Source organism: Erinaceus europaeus, chromosome 1, assembly GCF_950295315.1.
Source record: "Erinaceus europaeus chromosome 1, mEriEur2.1, whole genome shotgun sequence".
Classification (NCBI taxonomy): domain Eukaryota; kingdom Metazoa; phylum Chordata; class Mammalia; order Eulipotyphla; family Erinaceidae; genus Erinaceus; species Erinaceus europaeus.
In genome coordinates this window covers 161380392-161403767 of record NC_080162.1, presented here as the reverse complement: position 1 = coordinate 161403767, position 23376 = coordinate 161380392, and the positions used below count along the sequence as shown (strand labels likewise).

The following is a 23376-nucleotide window of genomic DNA, read 5'->3' as shown; positions in this document are numbered from 1 at the left end:
GGAGGCAGATGACATTTCTCATATGTGCTTACAGGATGTGTTGCCTGACAAATAGGCCTGAACTGTTTTGTATAACAGCAAATCTGTCTGTTACCTGGACTCTCCTTCTCTCTTTGGCCATCCACTTTAGTTTTAGCAGAAGCCAGGAGACAGCTCACCCTGTTGAGCACAAACTTTACCAGGTGTGAGGACTCAGGGTCCAGCTCCAAATGCTACATGGGAGCATTGTGTATATTTGGAAATTTTCACAGGTGGTGGGGCATTCTTGTGCTGTTTTTTTTTCCTCTCTTTCTTTCTTTCTTCCTTTCTTTCTTTCTTCTCTATCTCTGTGGAGATACAAAAAAGAAACACTGAAAAAGTTGCCACTGGACTCATGCAGACACAAAACCCTGACAGGAAAAAAGTTTTTAGCAATATTTCTTTTAAAAACTATTTTTGATGGGGGCTAGGTGGTGGTGCACTTGGTTTAAGCACATATAGCACCATGCACAAAGACCCAGGTTCAAGCCCCCTCTCCCTGTCTACAAGGAATTTTCTTCATGGACAGTGAAGCAAGTCTGCAGGTGTCTATCTATCTTTCTGCCTCTCTATCTCCTCCTCCTCTCTCAATTTCCCTCTGTCCTGTCAATAAATAAATAAATAAATAAGTTTTGAGATGGGGGATGGCATAATGGTTATGCAATGAGACTCATGCCTGAGAGTCCAAAGTCCCAGGTTCAGACCCCTGTACCACCATAAACCAGAGCTGAGCAGAGCTCTGGTAAAAAAAAAAAAATTAAAACAAACAAAAACAAAAAGAAATCATAAAATTAAATTATTGCTATTTTATTTTTCTAGGTAGACCTTCACCAGCTTTCTAATGCCCTGGTCCTCTGGGAGTTGCTGAAACAACTAAGGGGGTCTCACCAACTACCATCAAATGAGTCATGGCTAAACTGTCATGGACTTGAAGAGAAGTGGTCTTCAGATATGAAGGGCAAGTGCAAGGTGGGGTAGCAGTTTTCTGACGGGATAGAAAAGCGGGCAGCATAGTATCCAGGTTCCCTACCTCAGGCAGTACTGCAAATTCAGTAAGATTTTTGGAGGTAGAGGCAGAGAAGCCCTGGGGTTCAAGAGATAGGGCAGATAGTAACCAACACAATTTCTTATTCTGGGGGTGGAATCTGTTCTTACTTGCTAGTCATTCTTTTCTTTGTTTAAAAAAAATGAAAAAACATATATCTTAATGAGTGTAGAGCACCATTCAGCTCTGGCTTATGGTGGTGCCAAGGGTTGAGTCGGGGACCTCTGGGACCTCAGACATGTAAATCCCATGCTCTAACATGTTGAGTGTCTGCCTAGCCTCATCTCTTCTTTTTATTGAGGTAAAGTTTAGATAACATGTTTAGATAAATATCTTAAAGCAGGAAGGCCAGCTGCATTTATTATATTCACATGGTGTACAACAACTGCCTCTGTCTAGTTCCAAAATACTTTCATTATCCTGAAAGGAAATATACCTATGAAACAATCAATCCAATTTCCCTAACCTCCAGGCACTACTACTCTCCCTCTCCCTCTCCCTCTCCCTCTCCCTCTCTCTCTCTCTCTCTCCATCTCTCTCCCCCTTCTCTTTTATTGGATAGAGACAGAAATTGAGAGAGGAGGGAGGGAAGGAAGGAGGGAGGGAGAGAGAGAGAGATATATACAGGCAGAGAGACACCTGATGCCCTGTTTCAACACTTGTGAAGTTTTTTCCCTGTTGGTGGGAACTAAGTGCTTGAACCTGGGTCCTTGCACACTGTAATGTGAGTTCTTAACTAGGTGTACCACTGCCTGGGCCCTCTGATTTCTACCTCTATAGAGTTTCCCATTATGAATATTTTACATAAATAGAATGATACAATATGTGACCTTTGGTATCTAGCTTCTTTCACTGAGTATGTTTTTTTCTTTAAATTTAATTTATTTTTAAAATAGAAATATAGGACAAAACTATAGGACAAGAGGGGTAAAATCCCACACATTTCCCACTACCAGAGTTCCATATCCTATCCCCTCCACTGGAAGCTTTCCTATTCTTTATTTCTTTGGGAGTATGGATGCGGGATCATTATGGGGTGCAAATGTGGGAGGTCTGGCTTCTGTAATTGCTTCTCCGCTGAACATGGGCATTAGCTGGTTGATCCATACTCCCAGCCTGTTTCTATTTTTCCCTAGTGGGGCAGGGGTCCTGAGAGATGGAGTTCCACTGGTACATTGGTGAGGTCATCTGCCTGGTAAAATCAGGTTGGCATCATGGTAGCATCTGCTGCTTGGTGGCTGAAAGACCATTAAGATATAAAGAAGAACAAATTGTTTATTAATCTGGAATCTAAAGGCATGAATATAGCACGTGAGATTTGGGGTCTCCATTTTGGAAAAAGTTAGTAGGTCTATTTTAGGTATATTCCAAGGGGCCCATGACTTTCCTAATTATTATCTGAGCTTGATAGCTAACATGCAGGTGGGCAAAAAGTATTATCTGGGGAGATGGTGTCAGGGTTGGAAATAGGACTAGAAAGGTGGATCACGGAAGAGAGCTCCCAAATCTGGGAGAAGTATATTGTTGTTGAGGTGGTCTGGTGTCGGGCTGCACCGCGGAGAAGAGAGCGGACGTCCAGAGCAAAGGGGTACACAGATCTTTATTATAGGATGGGGGGGAGGTTTGGTTCAGACCACGTGGAGCCAGCCAGCAATGGCCGACCACGGGGGGAGAGCAGGGAGCGAGACCTCAGAGAGGGAGAGCCAAGAGCCCAGAGAGAGCGAGGGGAGGGGTGAGGGGGCTTTTTATTGGGCGACAACCAGGGGTGACGTGTAGGGCCAGGATTGGTTGAAAGGGGGCACTCTAGGATTTAGCGAGGCATAGGAAAACCTGGGGGCGGAGCCAGGATTGGTTGAAAGGGGGCACTCTAGGATTTAGCGGGGCATAGAAAAACCTGGGGGCGGAGACTGCATCAGAATAAGTCCTCAGCAACATCTCCTCCTATCCCTTTATATCTAAATGGACACAGTAAAGAAAAATGGAGCATGCTTAAATGTTTTAGAGGAATGCCATGCTCAGGTGGGAAGATGTAGGACTTTCTGTGGAGGAGGGAAGGCTTAAATGGCTGCCAACCTTGTGAGATTTAAATGTCCTCCTGTGCTCAACCCCTCTTCAGAGAGAGAGACTTACCTGGAGAGACTCATCTCATAGGTTTAAGCGCAGCCTGCTCAACCATCTCTTCACAGTATCTCTACATCTTTTCTATCTTTCTATCTAGTAATTGCATAAGATGTACAAAGTCTATAAAAGACTATCATGGGGCAGAAACCTTTTGGACATAAGCCTAAATGACATAACAAAATAGGAAGGGACACGAAGGGGAGAAGTAAAAGTCAGTGGGGTGTGAAGGGAAGGATTGGTGTGTAAAGGAACATTCCCTGCTTGAGTGGGGAAAAGGGCAAGGGTACATAGTGAGGGGGCGGCAGGAGGCATGACCCACCAAACAGAGGGGCTATTTGGCATTGTATAGTCCTCAAGGCAACAGTCTGTAAAGTCTATGAATTACTCAGGATTAGTCTATGAAAAACCAGCAGCGTGAAGGGAAATAAGCTGCTTCAAAATTGTGTAAAATGTATATAGGGTATGTCAGAAAGTCCGATACAAGTCTCAGTCCGAAGTAGATGGCTAGGGGAGGAATTGGCAGGGGATGCAACGCTGCATGAGGGAGGTCAGCCGCTGGAATGTTGCTCTTTTGTAGATAGCTAGCTGGAACTGCCAACACGTAACAAGCAGGTCAGAAGCAGGAACGGTAACCAGGCATGAAGAAAGTTCTGTCCTTGGAATTCGTGTATCAGGTTCTTCAGATCACGTTGAGTGACATCTAGGGTTTCGGGGGGTGTGCCACGGTAGTCGTGCCATCTAGTGAGTGACGTCAGGGTGTGCAGGGGTTCAGATGGTTTTTCCGGGATTCCTGTGAAAGAAACACAAACAATCTGCTTCTCGTGGTTAATTTGAACTGGGAACAAGTTATAGGTTTGTTATAGTTGGTACCTCGATGATTATAATTGGTTTAGAATCTCTTTATGATTTATTAAAAGGTCATCTAATGTGACCTCCTGTAGCAGCCTCTACCGCAGGATCTTGAGACCAATTTTAGCTAAAATATGTATTTTAAACAGACTCAAATTGCTTAGAGAGTTAACGCATATTCGTGACAATGATTTTAACGTTTACAGTGCCAGATTGATGCCAGATCTGTTGTGGATTAATTTCCACAAGATAGTTTACAGGGCACCTTTGGGGGCCCTTCAAAGGTGTCCTGTATATAAAATTTATATAGTTTAGTTTTGGGAATGAATAGTCACGTTGAACATTTAGACTTTTACCTAAATAGTAAGTTACCTTAACAATTAATATTTACCTTGTCTGGTAAAAGTGTAGCTGTAGGGTTACACTTCTGACCGTTAAGTTAGTGTTACCAAACTTGAGACATACCCATAAACATTTAGTTATAACAAACTGGAGGAAAAAGAACTTTTGTTATAAAAACACATTATTTAAAAACAATTCTAAATCTGTCATTAGTCACACAGTTTAAGACTAAACACTTACATATATACCAATACTATATATAAAATTCAAAAGAGGGAGAAAGAAAAAAAATTTTTTGGAATGTTTCTGGACGTCTCCAGAAACTTTGGCTGCGTCCAGCATTTTTATATAAGGCCAATAACCTTTTAGAGTACTCCAAGCAGATGGGTCATGCAAAAAAAAAGAAAAAAAATTTTGTCATTTAACACACTCATTCACAAAAACAACTGGCCAGTTATAACATAAGACATACAGGGAAAGGGTAGGAGAGAGGTCTCTGTGAGCCAGATTTGCAGGTTCTGCCATGTCGTATTACGGGTCCTGGGATGTATCCTGCATCTGGTCCTCTTGTAGTATTTCTTGTTCTTCAGGAATAACAGCGCCATCCTGCGGGTATTGTCGGACATGGCGGGCAGGAACCCAGACAGGTTTAGAGAAATTTTGAGGGAAAATGCATGCGAAACCCCTTCCCATGGTCAATAATGGGTCAGGCCCTTTCCAAACTTTATCGAGTGGGTCTCTCCATTTCACCTTAATAGATGGGAGGGTAGATGGTGTTTGCCAGTGAAGAATAATAGGGGGTAAGGCTGAGTTATTGTAAATATTAAAGAGATTTAACGTAGTTAAGGCTTTTGTTAGCTGGATATTGGGGGGATATGTTCCTCCTTTATCTTTATTTAGTTGAGCCTTCAGTGTTTGATGGGCCCTTTCGACAATGCCTTGTCCCTGTGGATTGTAGGGAATGCCCGTGGTATGAGTAATATTCCAGAGGGAACAAAAATCTTTAAATTGTTTGCTTGAAAACATAGGTGCATTGTCTGTTTTCAAAAGTAATGGGACCCCCATAACGGCAAAACAAGAGAGCATATGGCTTACAAGCTTTTTAGCACTTTCTCCTGTCTGAGCTGTAGCCCACATAAATTTAGAAAAGGTATCAATTGAGACAAACACATATTTTTGTTTGCCAAAGTTTGGTATGTGGGTGACATCAATTTGCCAAATAGCATTAGCTTTTAAACCTCGGGGGTTAACCCCAAGGGTCTGGATAGCAGGTGTCTTTATGAGATTTGCACAAGAAGAGCATGTAGCAAGGATATGTTTTAACTGTGGTACAGGAACATCAGGGAATCGAGCTTGAAGGCCTTTAAGATTAACATGGGTTAGAGAGTGAAAATTAGCAGGATCAGAGACAGAGACTGGGAAAGTTCCTGTGGAGGCAAGGCGGTCAACTGCGGCATTCCCTTCGGACAGGGAACCAGGAAGAGGGCTGTGGGAACGAAGGTGTTGAATATACAGTGGTTGGGTTCGAGAACAGAGCATAGAGGCGATTTGAATCAAGAGAGGGGAAAGTGGGTTGTCATCAATTTTCACATACGAACGAGCAAGCCATGGAAGTAAGTTAACAGTATACACACTGTCAGAAAAAAGGTTGAAGGATTCTGGTACAGCTTTTAGTGCAAGAAAAACAGCATAAAGTTCTTTGTACTGAGGGGAATTATCAGGAAGCTCAGTAAAGAGAGGTTTAGGATATTGTTTGTCTGGGTAATATATAAGGGCAGCAGCTCCCCTTTTTCCGCCATCAGTAAAGATTGTAGGAGCAGAGGGAATGGGATCCCGAGAGAAAAGTTTAGGTGCTAGTAGAGGCAGAAGAGGTAAAGAAGCTATCAATTTATTAGAAGGAAAATGGTTATCTATTTGTCCTGGAAACCCCACGAAGCTTATGGCAAAGCGGGAATGATGGCGTATAAGCCACTCTGTATCTGTGAGAGAAAAGGGCAGAATGATTAAATCCGGTTCTTTCCCTAAGACCTGCACAGACCTATTTCTCCCTTGGCGAACCATGAATGCTAACGCATCTATCTCAGTGAGGAGTCTTGGAGCTCCTCCTACTGGCGTGTGAAGCCATTCGAGAACCCCATGGTCTTGCCACAGTGCCCCTACTACTGTGGGGGTGGAGTTGAAGATTAGAAGGTTTACTGGAGAGGAGGGGGAGAATCGAACAAGGTGCATGTCCTGGAGGGCCTGGTTAACCCTTTCCAGTGCCAAGGAGGCCTCGGGAGTTAACTTACGTTTTGAAGAGGGCTGTTTGTTTCCTTTCAACAGGTCAAACAGTGGTTGGAGGCAGCTTGTGGGCAGATAGAGATACTGCCTAAGCCAATTTAAATTTCCTAGAAAACTTTGTAAAGAAGCAAGAGTAAGGTTAGAAGGGAAGGTAACATTAGGTTTTAAGGGACGAATTTGCGTTAGAGAAATCTCTGAACCTAGGAAGGATATTGGAGGGATTAGCTGTATCTTCTCAGGGGCTACATTAAGGCCGCTTTTCTTTAATGCAGGAATGAGAAAATCACGTAAGGCATAGAGATCTGTATCTGATTTTCCCCATATTAAAATATCATCTGTATAATGAAAAATATTAAGGCCCTTATGAATATATGGGACAAGGGCAGATTTAACAGCCTCCTGACAAATTGTAGGACTATTGGCCATACCCTGGGGCAGCACCACCCATTCAAATCTGTCAGCGGGGCTGGCATTATTAATAGACGGAACAGAGAAGGCAAAACGTTTACAATCTCGCGGATGCAAGGGGATAGAGAAAAAACAATCTTGTATATCAATAGCTATGATTGGAATTCCCGTGGGAATTGCAGAAGCAAGAGGCAAACCCCTTTGGGGGGAGCCCCAGACCTGCATGGTTTTATTTACTGCACGGAGATCTTGAAGGAGGCGCCATTTTCCCGAGCGCTTTTTAATCACAAAGACAGGAGTATTCCATGGGCTTCGAGAATGACGAATGTGTCCCAAGGACAACTGCTCTCGGACGAGCTCTTTTAAAATTTTTAGCTTATCCCTAGGTAAAGGCCACTGTTCCACCCAGACAGGCTCATTAGAAAGCCAGCTTAAGCGGGGTGTTTGGCTACGAACAGTGGCATTTAGTATTGGGGGTGCTGAATAGACCTGGTATCGCGGGAATGAGTTTTACGCTCTGCAGAGGCGTCTGTGGATATCCTAACATTAAGACATTCCAGAAGATCCCTGCCCAGTAAGTTGGTGCTAATATTAGCTACCAAAGGGCGGAAGTGTCCAGTAGAACCTTCTGGGTCTTCCCACATAAGCGAGTCTCGTGTGCAAAATGCTCTTGTCATCCCTCCTATTCCATGTAAACTGGGTCCAGGGATGAGTTCCCAATCTTGGGGAACCTCTTCTTGCCTTAAAATCGTCTTTGCTGCCCCCGTGTCAATCAAAAATTTAAAAGGAATATTGCCAATCTTTACTGTCATAGAAGGGTGACCTTGTTCTAAAACAGGAGTGGTCCACAAAATCTCAGGCCCCGAATTTGTACCATTCAGGGGCGAACCATCTTTATGAAATTGGGACCAACAATCTCTCTTCCAATGAAACCCCTTACGACATTTTGGACAAACAGTACGTGGTCTCTGGCTCCCTGACTGAAAGCGGGGTTGCTCTGGCTGGAGGCGTGGTTTCCCTGACTGGAGGCGTGGTCGCAACTTATCAGGACATTGGTTACGCCAATGTCCTTGGCGACCGCACTGAAAGCAGGCCCCGTTTTGCTTACGTGGGGCAACTGCATAGACCTGCGTCGTAGCGGGTGTCCCATAATTGCCTGATGTAAGCTCCTGTGTCGCTAGAATCCAATTATCTGGGTGTAGGTGTTTAAGATTAAGGCATACCTGACGGAATTGTGGTGTCATGCCTTCCCAGACAATAGAGCGCAGGAGTAGTGTGCGGACGTCAGGATTATAAACCTTTCTCTCTAAGCTTCTCTTCACCCTTGAGATGAAGCTCGCCAATGACTCATCAGAGCCTTGGTGAAAAGAGTTAATGGGAGCTGATGGATCTACATCAGGTGTGGTCACCCTTTCCCATGCTTGTGTTGCACAGATGCGTACCTGTTCAAAATAACCAGTTGGAAACCTGGCTTCTGCCTGCTGAGCTCCAGATTCATAAGCTCCTGCTCCAAACAAAGCATCAGAATTCCATTCTATCTGTTTGTTACTATTTTCCTGCGATTGCCTAGAGCACTCATCGCGGAAACATGCCTGCCACTGAAGATAGAGAGGGTCTGGGAGTGCAGCACGAGCCAGTTCTTTCCAGTCTTGTGGTGTATTTAAATGCTGGTAAAAGCTTCTCAAAACGGACTTGGTCCATGGAGAGTGCATACCGTCCTCCCTGACTGCTTGCCTGAGCGTTCCAAGTTCTTTCGAGGAATATGGCTGCCACGGCTGAGGGTTTTGTTTAGAAGGGGCCAAGTTTACCGGGAATGTGTGGATTTGGTCCGGTGGCGCGGGAGAGGGAGCTACAGAAGTGGAAAGTTCAGTAGAAACTGCTGTAGTGGCTGCAGGGGAGACTAAACGCATATCTACGGGGACGGAGCTCCCGGGGTGGACTGCACATGGTTTAAAATCCTTAAATGCTGAAAAAATATCCTTTAGCTCTCGTATCTCTGCCACTAGATCTCTTAATGGTGATGTATCAGCAGGGGGCGGGGTCAGGGACGAGGAAGCCTCAGGCGGAGCTGAAACGGAAGCTGAAACCGGGACGGAAGGGGCAGGGTTCAGGAACGCAGGCTGAGCTGAAACCTGAACGGCGGAAGGGGGTGGGGTCAGAGGAGGAGCGTCCGAACACGTGTGCGTGTCTGTGGGAACGGAATTCTTGGGTTTAGCCGCTGATCGCTTAGGATGTCTAAGTCTTAAGCACATGTGATTTAACTCTCGTACCTCAGCCTCAAGGTCACTTATCCTTATGGCATACCACGTTTTACATATCTTGAAAGTGGCGACCACAGTTAAAAAAATCCAAGGGGTAGCGAAAATTAAACCTTTTATGACAGCGGGAATCTGTCCCAGGTCAAGAAATAATGACTGGGACACCTCCTCATAAAACGAGAAATTTCCCATAGTGGAGGGAAACGCGGGGCCACAGAAGTGGGCGGATGCCACTTACCTGTGTCTGGGCGGTTTCGGAGACCTCAGGCCGGGCGTGGTGTGGGTACGGAACACGATGGGCGCCAGATGTTGTTGAGGTGGTCTGGTGTCGGGCTGCACCGCGGAGAAGAGAGCGGACGTCCAGAGCAAAGGGGTACACAGATCTTTATTATAGGATGGGGGGGAGGTTTGGTTCAGACCACGTGGAGCCAGCCAGCAATGGCCGACCACGGGGGGAGAGCAGGGAGCGAGACCTCAGAGAGGGAGAGCCAAGAGCCCAGAGAGAGCGAGGGGAGGGGTGAGGGGGCTTTTTATTGGGCGACAACCAGGGGTGACGTGTAGGGCCAGGATTGGTTGAAAGGGGGCACTCTAGGATTTAGCGAGGCATAGGAAAACCTGGGGGCGGAGCCAGGATTGGTTGAAAGGGGGCACTCTAGGATTTAGCGGGGCATAGAAAAACCTGGGGGCGGAGACTGCATCAGAATAAGTCCTCAGCAACAGTATATAAATACCTTTAACTGTAAACCCCACTGATTTGATCTTTGGCCTATATTCAGTGCAGGAGCCTGTGTAACCTCTGCGTCTCTGTAGGTCTGAGCTCACATTCTGTGGTCATAGTTAGGGACATTCTAGGCAGCATCTATTGCCAGATTCATCTTCCTCTAGTGGTAGAGGATTTTGGCCCAACTTCCCTTCCGAGAATGAGGCAGTCCCTACCATTGTTGGTCCACATTGAGGGCAAGGTCCTATGGGGGCCTACATAGGGGTCTGTTGTGTTATTCCTGATGGAGATGACCAGTGACAGTGGAGAGAGGGATCTATTAGAAGTCTCAACCCATCATGTCTGTGTGGGAACCCAAAGATAGTCCTTGACTACAGCCCCAGGAGATGAGGTGGCCTGGGAGTAAGCAAAAGAGCCATCATTAAAGTATGCTGGTCTCTTGCCCTTATTCAGCTTTTGTAATCCTTACTTTGTCTAACAAGGGTAGCCTTGGAGTGATTGAGGAAAATGAAATACGAAGTAGGTGAGGAGAGTATCTAAGTCTAAGTGGAAACTACTTGATTAAGTACTTTATGTTGTCCTTTTTAGCTCTTTCTACTTGCTTGCTGCACTTATTGGTCACTGCACACTATTGTGTACTTTTGCTTTACGGTGTCTTATTTTCCCCTAACTTATGGATACATGTGCACATGTGCTCTGTCTCTTGGGTCCTCGTTCATATCTAGGTGTTGGGGCATGAGTATGTTTTTGAGGTTCATTCATGTTGTATATATTAGAACCTCATCTCTTTTTTAGGTCAAATAATGTATTGCATATATAATCGCATTTTATATAGTTTATAATCACATATATATCATATATAATATGCAAATGTAATTGCATATAATTACATTTTGTTATCTGTACATCAATTGCTGTTCATTTGGGTTGTTTCCACCTTTTAACTGTTATGACTGGTGCTGCTCTGATTGCCTGTACAAAGAAATTGAGAGGGATGGAGAGAGAGATGGAAAGAGACAGAGAGATACTTGCTGTTCTGCTTCACCACTTGGGAAGCTCTTCCCCTGCAGGTAGGGACCAGGGGCTTACACACTGTAATGTGTATGCTTAACCAGGTGCACCACTGCTTGATCCCCTATAGGATGTATTCTGGAAAATAGAGAAATGAGATAAACAGATAAAAATGGATAGTAACCAAGTTTATAGTCAATTATCTGAATTTAAGCCTGCTACTTAATACTTTTAAATATATATTTTATTTGATAGGGTTGAGATAAATTGAGAAGGAGAGAAAGAGAGATACCCACAGCTTTGCTTCACCACTTGTGAAGCTTCCCCATGCAGGTGGGGACCTGGCTTTTGAACCTGGGTCCTTGTGTGCTATAATGTGTGTGCTTAGCCAGGTGCACTTCCACTCAGCCCCCAAGCCTGCTAATTCTTTCTTGAGGAACTGGGTTGAAGTTGAAAGCATTTGCTTTTCCTCTATGTGAACGTCCTCTAGGCTAAATTTGGAAAGCTCTTACTGTGACAGTTTTAAGATATTAAGTCACTGCTGGCTTTGATTAGTGCTAATTTCAAGAAATGAGTGTTTTTAAACATGTGTCCCAGAATTCTCGTTTGGCAGGCTGTTCTGTTTTGGAAAGTTAAACTTGTGCCTAAGTATATATGTTAGCAAGGAAGACTCTGTGGTCAAGGTTGAGGCAGGAAATGCTGGTTTATAAAGTGTGCAGTAGAACATGCAGAGGATTAAACGTGTTGGTAATTGACTGAGTCACTTCCTTTCTCTCATACTTTGATGTTTTAATTCAAGACTTGTTACTACTACTTCTCCTTTTAATTGTTATTTATAAACAGAGCACTGCTCAGCTTTAGCTTATAGTAAGGCTGGAGTTGAAACTGGGAGTTCAGAGCCACCAATAAGAAAGTAATTTGCATATCCATTATGTTTTCTTCCTACACTTTCAGAACTGTTACTTCTGATAAGCAAAGGTGTCCAGCATCTATGTCCAAGAGCTGCTACAAAAGTGAGGTTTCTGGGGGTCGGGCGGTGGCGCAGTGGGTTAAGTGCATGTGGCGCAAAGCGCAAGGACTGGCGTAAGGATCCGGGTTGGATCCGGTTGCTTCACAGGTGGTGAAGCAGGTCTGCAGGTGTCTATCTTTCTCTCCCCCTCTCTGTCTTCGCCTCCTCTCTCCATTTCTCTCTGCCCTATCCAACAACAAACAACATCAACAATGGCAATAATAATAACCACAACGAGGCTACAACAACAAGGGCAACAAAAAGGGGGGAAAAATGGCCTCCAGGAGTGGTGGATTCATGGTGCAGGCACCGAGCCAAGCAATAACCCTAGAGGGAAAAAAAAAGTGAGGTTTCTAGATTAGAAGATTGCTCACCTAGCAGAGCAAGCACACTTTACCTTGCATGAGCCCCTGGTACCACATGGGAGCACTATGCACACAGGAAGTTTCGTGAGCAATGGAGCTGTGTTACGGTGTCTCTTCTCTGTCCCTCAGGATCTAGCTCCATCTGATATTGAAAAAAAAAATGTCTTCTAGAGGAGTGGATTTATACAAATTCAAAAAGCCCCAGGGTGGGTTGTTTTGCTTTTACTGTGGAGTCACAACTGCTGGGAACACTCAGAGCTCCTTCCTGTCTTAGAATCAGAGTTTCCATTGTCGAAGCCATTGATGATGGAGCAATTAAAGAGAGGCAGAATTGTAGAAATATTTGAGTTTATGTTCATAAATCTCAGTGAGAACCTTTCACAGATTCAGCTTTAATTATTGTTGGTCAGAATCTCAAGGTCAATAGGAACAACCCATTGGGAGCTGGTTTCGTATTTATTTATTTATTACCAGAGCATTGGCCAACTCTGGTGTATGGTGGTGTGGGGGATTGAGTCTGGGACTTTGGAACCTCAGGTATGTGAGTCTCTTTGCATAATCATTATGCTATCTACTCCTGCCTCTGTTTTGATTTTTAACTCTCCTCTTTAACAACCTGACTGTTTTAATAGGTTATGGTTTTCACAAGAAAGCTAGATTTGTGCCTTAGAGCTTCATGAATATTTTCAGAATGTATGTAGAAAGTGAGATAGAAAATCAGCTAGGATAAAACTTATAGAATTGAAACCACGATAGAAACTTGCTAGGCACCAAGAAGAACAAGAAGAGAAGTAGAGGACCCAGCCTCCCCGCCACCAACTGTCAATTAAGAAGGTAAGTAGATAAGTGTAAAGAAAAAGGCCCCTCAAAGGGGGCCAGGCTGACAGCAAACTGCTTTGCTTGCTGAGCTATCTCCCCTTGGTTTGGAAAATGTATAACGGTGTGTAACTTCTTGATGCCATTTGAGTATAAAAGAGTGTAATTGTGTCCACCAGGGGCTAAGCTCTTCAGGAGTGATCCAGGTCTATACCCTCCTGTGTAATAAACCTCTCCCCTCCTCTCCTCACTTTGCACATCTAGTCTCATTATTGGGTCTGATTCTGGTGTTCTTATTCCACAACAAAGGCAATCTGCAACAAGGCATCTACAATATTAGAACATAGAATTAAAACAAACAAACAAACAAATGTTGCAGGGGATAGTGGGAAGATAGCATAATGGTTATCCAAAAAGAAAAAACCCTGAGGCTCTGAAGTCCCATGTTCATACCCCTTCTCCCCCACCATAAGCCAGAGTTGTACAGTGTTCTGCCACACACACACACACGCACACACACACACACACACACACACAGGCACACACATTTTGGGGACAAGTGGTGACACATGTTATAATGCATGAGGATAAGGGTTTAAGCCTCTGACCTCCCATCAATGGGGGAAACTTCACAAGTGCTGCAGGTTTCTCTCTGTCTGTCTCCCCTTTCTGTCTCTTTCCAAAACATAAATGAATAAAAATATTTTAAATGATATTTTAAAATTTGCAAAATATTCCCAGAGAATTCTCAGTTTTGAATTCTAATGTTTTGAGGCCAGATGGTGGCACCTTATGATGCACAAGGACCTGGATTTAAGCCCTTAGTCCCTGCCTGCAAAGGGAAAACCTTACAGGTGGTGAGGCAGTGTTGCAAGTCTCTCTCTTTTTCTCTCCCTCTCTCTCCCTCTCTTCCTCTCTCCCTCTCCCTCCCTCCCCCATTCTCAATTTCTCTCTCTATAAAACACATAGATTAAATATTTAAAAATTGTGATGTTTCAAAACCAAGCTTCTTTTCCTATCTCATAGCCTCCAAAATAGTGTACTCATGTCGGGCTAGTGTCATGAGAGAGAGATGACCCAGGAACTAAGCTCGTGGTGGCAAAGCAATACAAATCTTTATTCATTCAAGCACCCCAGGGTCAGGAGGTAGCACACCTGGTTAAGCCACATGGCACAAACCACAATGGTCAGCCTACCGCTCTGCATGCCCACCCTCCTCCAGCTCAGGACACAGAAGAGACAAGACAGAAACGGAAATGGCTTGACGATACCATACATGGTTAGGAAAGGGGTGGAGAAAGGCAAAAGGGCCCAGGAGTGGTATGGACCATGCCAGCAACTGTTGCTAGGAGTTCAACTGGTAGGATTAACAATACCCTGTGGGGAATTAGGAGGGAGACCTTTAGTCATTTGTAAGACAAAGCAGAAGATTGATATGTAGATAATAAAAGGACAGGCCATAGTATCAGGAATGCAGGGTGGTTTGTGAGGCAGGGAGAAGATGGATGTCCCCTCAAATCAAGCCCTGTCAAGCTCAACCACATCCTCACAATTTCCTGACACACTCATAAATCCAATAGTTAGCAAAACTATTGGGTGTCAGGTAGCATAGCCCCCCAAACCTCATGATCGGCATTATTCCCTCCACTCTACAGATGAGAGAACTGAGCTTCAGGAGGCAACAGATCAAGGTGGTAAGCAGCATGGGTTCAGAAGTAAACAGAACAAGATGGATGATGGGATCTTTAAAAAAAATTTTTTTCCTTTATTGGAGGATTAATGTTTTACATTTGATAGTCAATACAAGTTTGTATATGTATAACATTTCTCAGTTCTCCACATAACAATACAACCCCCACCAAGCCCTCTGTCATCCTTTTCCAGGACCTGTACTCTTCTCCCCCTCCCCCTCCCCCAGAGACTTTTACTTTGGTGCAATACAACAACTCCAGTTAAGGTTTTACTTGTGTTTTCTCTTCTGATCTTGTTTTTCAACTGGATGATAGGATCTCCATCTTGGTGAACTTACTTGATCTCTTTGCTCAACTTCCTCAACTATAATATAAAATGGAGCTGTTGGATGCTTAATAGTGAGGACTGTGATTTTTAGAGACTTGGTTTTGTCAACCAGGAAATATTTTAGCCTAACCTTCTGGCAGAGCCATTTTGAATGAATTCCTGAAGGACCTAATGGCTTGGAATGGAGACATATATGCACAACATAGGACCCCAGGGACTAAAGAAACAGTTCAGAGATTCACTGTTTCTTGTCTTCACACAGGTCCCTCTGCTTGGCGTAGCTGGGTGGTCACATGAGGGTAATGCTGTCTTCCACCCAGGGCTGGGGGATACTTGTGCTGATCATACATCCTTTCCTTATGCCAGGTCAATATATCTCAAATAAAACATCAGAGAAACTGATGTTAAAAATGATATTGGTGATTTACAGACAAATACTTTTTTTTTAACAACAGTTAAGTCTGTTTACTTTCTACCACTAGGGTTATCACTGAAATTTGATGCATCAATAACTCCACATTTCCTGGTAGTCAGTTTTTTTTTCTTTTTGCTCCCCATTTCTCTTCTGACAAAGACAGAAATAGAGAGGGAAAGAGCTAGAGAAAGAGACATTTGCAGCATTGCTCCACCACTTGTGAAGCTTCTCCACTGCAGATGGGGACTGGGCCTCAAACATGGATCTTTGTGCATGGTAACATGTTCTCTACTGGGTTCACTACTACATGCCCCTGACTGAAATGTTTTTTTTTAAATATTTATTTTATTTATTTATTCCCTTTTGTTGCCCTTGTTGTCTTATTGTTGTAGTTATTATTGTTGTTGTCGTCATTGTTGGATAGGACAGAGAGAAATGGAGAGAGGAGGGGAAGACAGAGAGGAGGAGAGAAAGACAGACACCTGCAGACCTGCTTCACCGCCTGTGAAGCGACTCCCCTGCAGGTGGGGAGCCGGGGTTCGAACCGGGATCCTTATGCCGGTCCTTGTGCTTTGCGCCACCTGCGCTTAACCCGCTGCGCTACAGCCCGACTCCCTGACTAAAATGTTTTTAAGCAACACAGAACTAAATAACAAAGACAACAATGGGGCCAGGTGGTGGTGCATCTGGCTGAGTGCACATGTTATAATGTGCAAAGACCTGTGTTAGAGCCCCAACTTCAGGGGGAAAGCTTTGCCAATGGTGAAGCAGGATTGCACGTATCTCTCTCTCTCCCTCTCTCCTCTCAATTTCTGGCTGTCTCTATCCAATAAATAAAGATAATAGTTAAAGAAAAAGTTAAAAAGATAACAGTAAGATATTAACCAGAAACTAATGTACCATTGGGATGGACTTTCCTTTGGTGTGTGTGTGTGTGTGTGTGTGTGTGTGTGTGTGTGTGCCCGCGTGTGTGTATGTGTGGTAGGGCTTCAATGTTCTGGGATGACTTTTTCAGCTATCAAGAGTGAGACAAAGACAGATGAAGAAGGGGAGAGAAGAAAAGACATCACAGGGAGTCAGGCAGTAGTGCAGTGGGTTAAGCATACATGGCACAAAGCGCAAGGACCAGTGTAAGGATCCCAGTTCGAACCCCTGGTTCCTCACCTGTAGGGGGGTCGTTTTACAGGTGGTGAAGCAGGTCTGCAGGTGTCTATCTTTCTCTCCTGCTCTCTGTCTTCCCCTCCTCTCTCCATTTCTCTCTGTCCTATCCAACAACAATGACATCAATAACAACAGTAATGACTACAACAATAAAACAACAAGAGCAACAAAAGGGAATAAATAAATAAATATTAAAAAAAAAAAAGAAAGAAAAGACTTCACAACAACGAAACTTTCCCCAAAGCCGTAGGGGCCAGGCTTGAACCTGAATCATGCACATGAATAACAGGAGCATTATCCAGGCTAGCTATTTTGCTAGTCCTTCTTAATTTGGCTAAGACAGAAGATGCTTGAACATGTGTGGGTGTCACATGGAAGAGAAGGGAGAGAATAAACCTGGATTAGAAAGTGTGTCAAGTAGGGCAGAGAATTGGGGTCAGGTGGACCCTGCCATGGTTTGGTTTCAAGATCTAGAGAGTTATATCACCTTTCTGTTCTTGGTTTTAGGTCCTCTGAATGGGGTCATAATACCTGCTAGAGTGGGAAAGCTGGAGCATCAGAGTGAATGTGAGCAATTGTATGTGATATGTTTCATGCTGAGCTCACCAGATAGTAAATCACAAATCATTTTTGTTTTGTTGTGTTTGACGCTTGATGGGGGAGGCCCTCAGGATGGGCAAAGAACAGTCCAGAGTCAGAAGGAGGAGTCTGGGGGTGGGGAGGGGTAGATGAGGAATGTGTCCCACTGAAACAGCAGGAGCCAGTCAAGGCTGGGATGACCCAGGGAGGTTACTGGAATTCATAGACTCCTGTGGGCCTGGTTCCTCTGCTTGAGTTTGTTGTCAGCTAAGGCAATTCACCTTCTGGTGCTGAGATTAAAACTCTAGTGGGATGCTACTCAGCACAGGTTCTTAATGCTTCTCAGCATAGGTTCTTAATCAAACAGAATGGAAGTCAGGGGCAGGTGAGATAGCATAGTGGTTATGCAAACAGACTCTCATGCTTGAGGCTCCCTTGTCCCAGGTTCAATCCCCTGCACCACCATAAGCCAGAACTGAGAAGTGCTCTGGTTAAAATAAAATAAAATAAAATAAAATAAAATAAAATAAAAAACAATGGAAGTCAGGGCCAGATGGTGGCACATCTGGTTAAGTGCATTTACTATGGTGCACAAGGACCTGGGTTCAAGCCCCTGGTCCCCATTGCAGGGGGAAAGCTTCATGAATGGTGAAGCAGTGCTGCAGGTGTCTCTCTGTCTTTCTCCCTCTCTTTCTCTCCTCCTTTTTCAATTTCTCTCTGTCTCTACCCAATAATAAATAAATAAAACTTAAAAAATAAAATCTTAAAAAAATAATGGAAACCAGTTAAAAAGAAAAACTATAATGATGGAGGAAGATGGAACAGGTGGTAGCATACCTGACTGAGTGCACATGTTACCATGTGGAAAAACCTGGGTTCAAGCCCCTAGTCCCCACCTGCAGGAGGGAAACTTCACAAATGGTGACACAGGTATGCAGGTATCTATCTTTTTCTCTTCCTCTCTATCTCATCTTTTCTTAATTTTTCTCTCTTCTATGCAATAAAAAAAAGAAAAGAAAAATGGCCATCAGGAGTGGTGGATTTGTCATACAAGAACTAAGCTCCAGCATTAACCCTGGTGGCAATAATAACAAAAAAAGAAAAATCTATAATGTTGTATCAGTGCATAACAACTGCATAACACCTTTAAATGTTACAAATAAATACTTGATATAGATAAAGTTGCCTTCATTAAACCTATTTTCTTACCTCAAAACTTATAGATAAAAGCTTTATCCACACCTTCAAAAGCTGTAGAACTGGGAGCTGTTCCCAGGGAGTTGGAAAATGGACTCATTCAAAACTCAAATAAACTGTGTTTAAAAGGGGGAAAAAAAAAACCTCTTGTGGAAATTGGTCTCTCTTTACTATTACCTGCTTTTATCCATAATGCTTCTATTGTGTAGAGAAAAAAAAAACATAGAAAAGACAGACATGCACACTGGAAGGTTGCACACAGTCGTCACAAATCTGGCATCTTACCTTTGCTGACTGCAGTCTGAGCCTCATGTTCTGTTCACATCGGATCGTTGTGGCAATGCTAAAACTTGAGCCTAGTGTCTGAACTAAGGCTCTTAGAGTGGCTGCTAGAAGAATGGACTTGGCCTTTGATGCTTTGATCAGCAAAATAAAGCAACAGTAATACAGGGTGACAAATAAAGCATGATTCAATTATTGGGGGCATGGAAGCTTCCAGAAAATCTTAGCTCGTCAGGGAATCATCTGCCTTCAGTCAAATTGTCCTGGTATCTCTGAGGGTCTCTAGCTTCCCTCTGTGTTAGCAAGGACAGATGAATGAGCTTTTCTATTGTTTTTGTTCTTCAGAGGAGGCATGCAGATGTCTGAAACTGTGGAGGGTAAGAATGCTCCCAGATGACATCAGCACCACCTGAAGTGTAGCCTTGTTGCCCCTGGGACCCAAGAACATGGAGCTTTGATAATCTCTGACAAACACTGATGTGTCTAATGGGGAACAGGTTTTTGTAGCTGACCTGACTTCATCCATCAGCCCTGGTAGAATGGAGTGTGCCTTGAAGTCCTTTCAGTTGAATAGCAGGCCTGCCACCTAGGGAAAAGTGGCTCCTGCATGTCACTTCCCATATCTTATTTTAGAGAAAATTGGATTAAGCCTTGGTGACATCAGTATCTGTTCTAGAGGTATAGCTTGCTGTCAATTTGACCTTGGAGGTGACTGAGACACTTTGCAGGAGGAATAAGTCAACCAGAAGTGGTATGCTGGCAGTAAAATAGTAGGGTCCCCTTGACTAGGTTGCCTAGGAGAGAGAGGGGAGAGATAGAGAGAGAGAGAGAGATAGAGAGAGAGAGAGAGAGAGAGAGAGGAGGGGGAGGAAGAGGAAGAGGAAGAGGGAGAAAAGGAAACACCCCCAAGAAATCTGCTAGCATCAGGGACAGACATCCAGACATCGTACAGGCAGGTGTTATGCTCTACAGATGAGTAATCTCCCTAGCCCTGCTCATGATTTCCTTAAATCATGTTCAGCCTTCTCCTTCTGAGTGAAGCTGTTTTATTATCATTTATTATTATTTTTTATTGTTACCTGTCGGAGCTCGCGTGGGTGGTCTCTAAGCTAGAAAGGTAAACTTACCGAGTTCCCATCACCGGTTCAAGAGACCATGTGAAAAGAAAGAAACTCGGGGAGGATTCTGGTACAATCACACTTGTTTATTGGGGGGTGGGTTTGGGTTGATATAGAAGGCTAGACAAAGAACAGTTTTCACATACGTCAGAATTTACAGGTTTCTTAAAGGTCAGCATGCCCCCTATGGTAGGGGGTTGGTATAACAAGAGTTGATACATAAAGATAAATACAATTAGTCTCCTGATGCAGTCATTTAATTATCCAAAGGCATTTGAGAGAAGAATAGGGGTTGAACCAGTAAGGTGAGATAGAGAAGGAAGAACAAGGCTTTAAAGACATCAAAAGGGCTACAGGAAATAAGGTCTTGGGGGGCTTTTCACTTGTCCAGTATTAGGAGTGTGTGACAGGATGTGCTCTTCCTTTGTGATCAAAAGGTGAAGTGAAATGTGTGAACTTTGAGTGAGTGCAACCATTTGGCTGACAGCGGGGGATGTGGGCTCTTTGTGAAGCGGGAGTCTTACAGAGGAAAGCTGAGTCTGATAGACTTTTGTCTCTTTGCTCATCTCTGTGGAGAGAGGCTAACAAGAGAGGTGTCTTTTCAGACCTCCATCCGTGAAGATGGGGGAAGCTTCCCTAAGCTCTACCAAACTTCCACATAGTCCCACAGTTACCAGGCAGGATATCACTGGGACTCAGTTCTTGCTTGATAAATATACCCACTTCTGGTGGCTATTTCTTTCCCTTCCTCTTCCTCTTTTTCCCTCCCTTCCTTTTTAATAGGACAGAGAGAAACTGAGAGGGAGGGGAAGATAGGGAGCGAGAAAGAGAGACACTTGCAACATGGTTTCACTGCTCCTGCAGCTTTTCTCCTGTAGGTGGGAATCCAGGCCTTCAACCTGAGGTCTTGGACATGGTAAGGTATAAGGTGCCGGGGGATTGATGTGTGCTCAACTGGTGGTGCCACTGCCTATGTCTATGAAATAGATGATATGAATATCAAAAGTATGAAATTTAAACCAAAACATCAAGGGAGAGTGGAGATCTAAGATCACATGGCCACTAAGGGTTGGAGTTGGGGGCCGGTGAAATAGCTCACTAGGGTAGTGTGTTGCTTTGCCATGTGTGTGACCTGGGTTCGAGCCTGGCCCTCACCGCATTGAAGGAAGCTACAGTATTGTGGTCTCTTTCACTTTCTTTATTATTATTTATTTATTTATTATATTTTGTCTCTTTTTAAAGGAAAGGGTTGGAGTTGGATTTGGACTCAGCTCTTTACTTTCTTCTCACTCTGTTCCTCTCTCACCCCACATATGCTTGGGGTAAGGATTAGCCATATAGGGGCATCTGAGAGGAAGACAAGTTCAGGGCCATTTCTTCTTGGAATGGCACTAACCAGAGGCCAACAGAAGGGAGCATTTCTCCCCGCCTCCATTAAGGATAATGTCATTTGTGCCAGGACAGGTATAGACTGTACACTCAATTTTTCAATCTTTCCTTCAGCCACTCCAAAGTCAGCCTATTTGTCATCTCCTTATCTTATTAGAACAAACTTCCCAGAGCCCAAGAAGAACAACAACATTCCACAGGACCAGACCTTGCCTTGTGAATAAGAGACCTCCAAGGTCCAGGCCTCCAAGCAGTCCAGCAGGGAGAATGATTGAAATGGGATGGATTCTGGCTTTATATATAGCCTTGAAATAATAACATTAAAATTTTCCTCATGTAACACTTGGTATTTGAGCTATCCCAAAGGAAAGGCAAGCCAGCTAATGAGAGAGGGAGAGAAAAAGAGGGAGAGAGAAAGAGAGAGAGAGAGAGATATTGAGTGCAAGTGGTCCAGGCAGGGGCAATTTAGATGTTTTAGAGGGATATGCAATTGCATTGTTTTCCCTTGTAAACTATTTGGGGGAGAGGGGATGGCAAGCTTGTTCTTTTGTGAATGAAAGGTGAGCACAATAACACATCAAAGAAATACCGTCATCTTGGGCTGAGCTTTCTCAAATTAACTTGAGGAGCAAATATGCAGTATGTGGTCTCAGAATCCCCCCACCCCCCAACACAGGAATTCCTGTTCTGAAACCCAAAGTGACAAAGAACACTCATATATTTATGTCAGTATGAGAAGTATGGATCACTGTCCCCTAAGTCAAAGGGAGAGAGAAAGAGAGAGAGAGAGAGAGAGAGACTATAGCACTGAAGTATCCTTCAGTGTGGTAGAGACCGGGTTTAAGCCATGACGAAACAGCACACTATCCAAGTGAGCTATTCTGTCTACTGGGACCCTTGGAATTTTTCCATCTTCAGTAGAGATTTCAGTGCCATCTTTCTTGGAATAAAGGGCCATTTGCAGTGAGGGCAGTCTCTGAGGGTCACACCCAGTACAGGCAATCTCAGGTTGGACAGGGAGACACTTTGGAGCACAAATTGTTACGGCCTCTATACCCCAGTGGTGAGGTCCATAGCCATGCTTACAGAAGGTTTGCTAAGAGAAGCCATTGCCTCTCATCCAAAGCTGCATGTCACCATAAAAACCAGCAATTAGTGCTCACCTGGCAAGGTTATTTCCCAATTCCTTTCCACAGAGCAGGAGACTGGTCTGGAAGAAAGGCAATGAGTTCACTTGTGCCACCTCAGCAACTTCAAACTGCCCCCCACCCCCCTTCTGCCACACCCAGGTATTTTAGAGGTTCAAAGCCACAGAGGGCCAGTTACCAGAACCCAAGGGTCAGACGTTACCCTCCTCATTTATACAAAAGCAAAGGGGGAGATGAACTCCAGAGTAAGGACCTGAAAGCGGTAAAGGAGGGACATCTCTTCTGGTGAGAAAGTAAAGTTGGGAGGGAGATGATACTTCCTTTCTTTATTTTATTGTATATCAGAATGGCAACAAACAAGTATTTATTTTTTGAAATAAGTCTTTTGTGTGTGCTGATATGCAGAGGGATAAATGCAAGGTTTTGAAAGAATAAAATCAGGGCAGGTGACTCGGTACACGGTGACACAGTCGCAGAGCACCGGTTCTGGATGCATGAGGTGCTGAGTTCAATCTCTGGCACTGCACAAGTGCAGCCAATAGGAAACAAGAAGCAGAACTGCATGGATGCTGGGGCTATGCTTTGTGCTCTCATAATAAAAACTCCAGTGCTGGCTCATTCTTGGGCCCGCCCATCTCCCTGGCCATTGAGACAGAGGTCAAGAGCAGCCCCCGTGGGTCCCAGGGCAGCTCAGCCTGCCAAGGGTGAAGTGTGCAGGGAGACAAGCAATCAGCCTTGGGAAAAGCCTTGGAGGGCAATTCGTTTATTGAAAGCAAAAGTATATATATATATATATATGCCATAACCTGGGAATGTTTGGGGTAT

The 23376-nt window shown here is 44.1% G+C and overlaps 1 long non-coding RNA gene across 1 annotated transcript in view; it reads left to right on the top strand.

Annotated features, from left to right (window-relative positions):
• Positions 1-23376, top strand: part of LOC132540814 (uncharacterized) — a 99083-nt gene that overhangs the window by 55093 nt on the left and 20614 nt on the right. The window contains exon 3 of the long non-coding RNA XR_009551937.1: positions 838-987. This is a non-coding gene — a long non-coding RNA (uncharacterized LOC132540814). The remainder of the gene's footprint in view (positions 1-837; positions 988-23376) is intronic.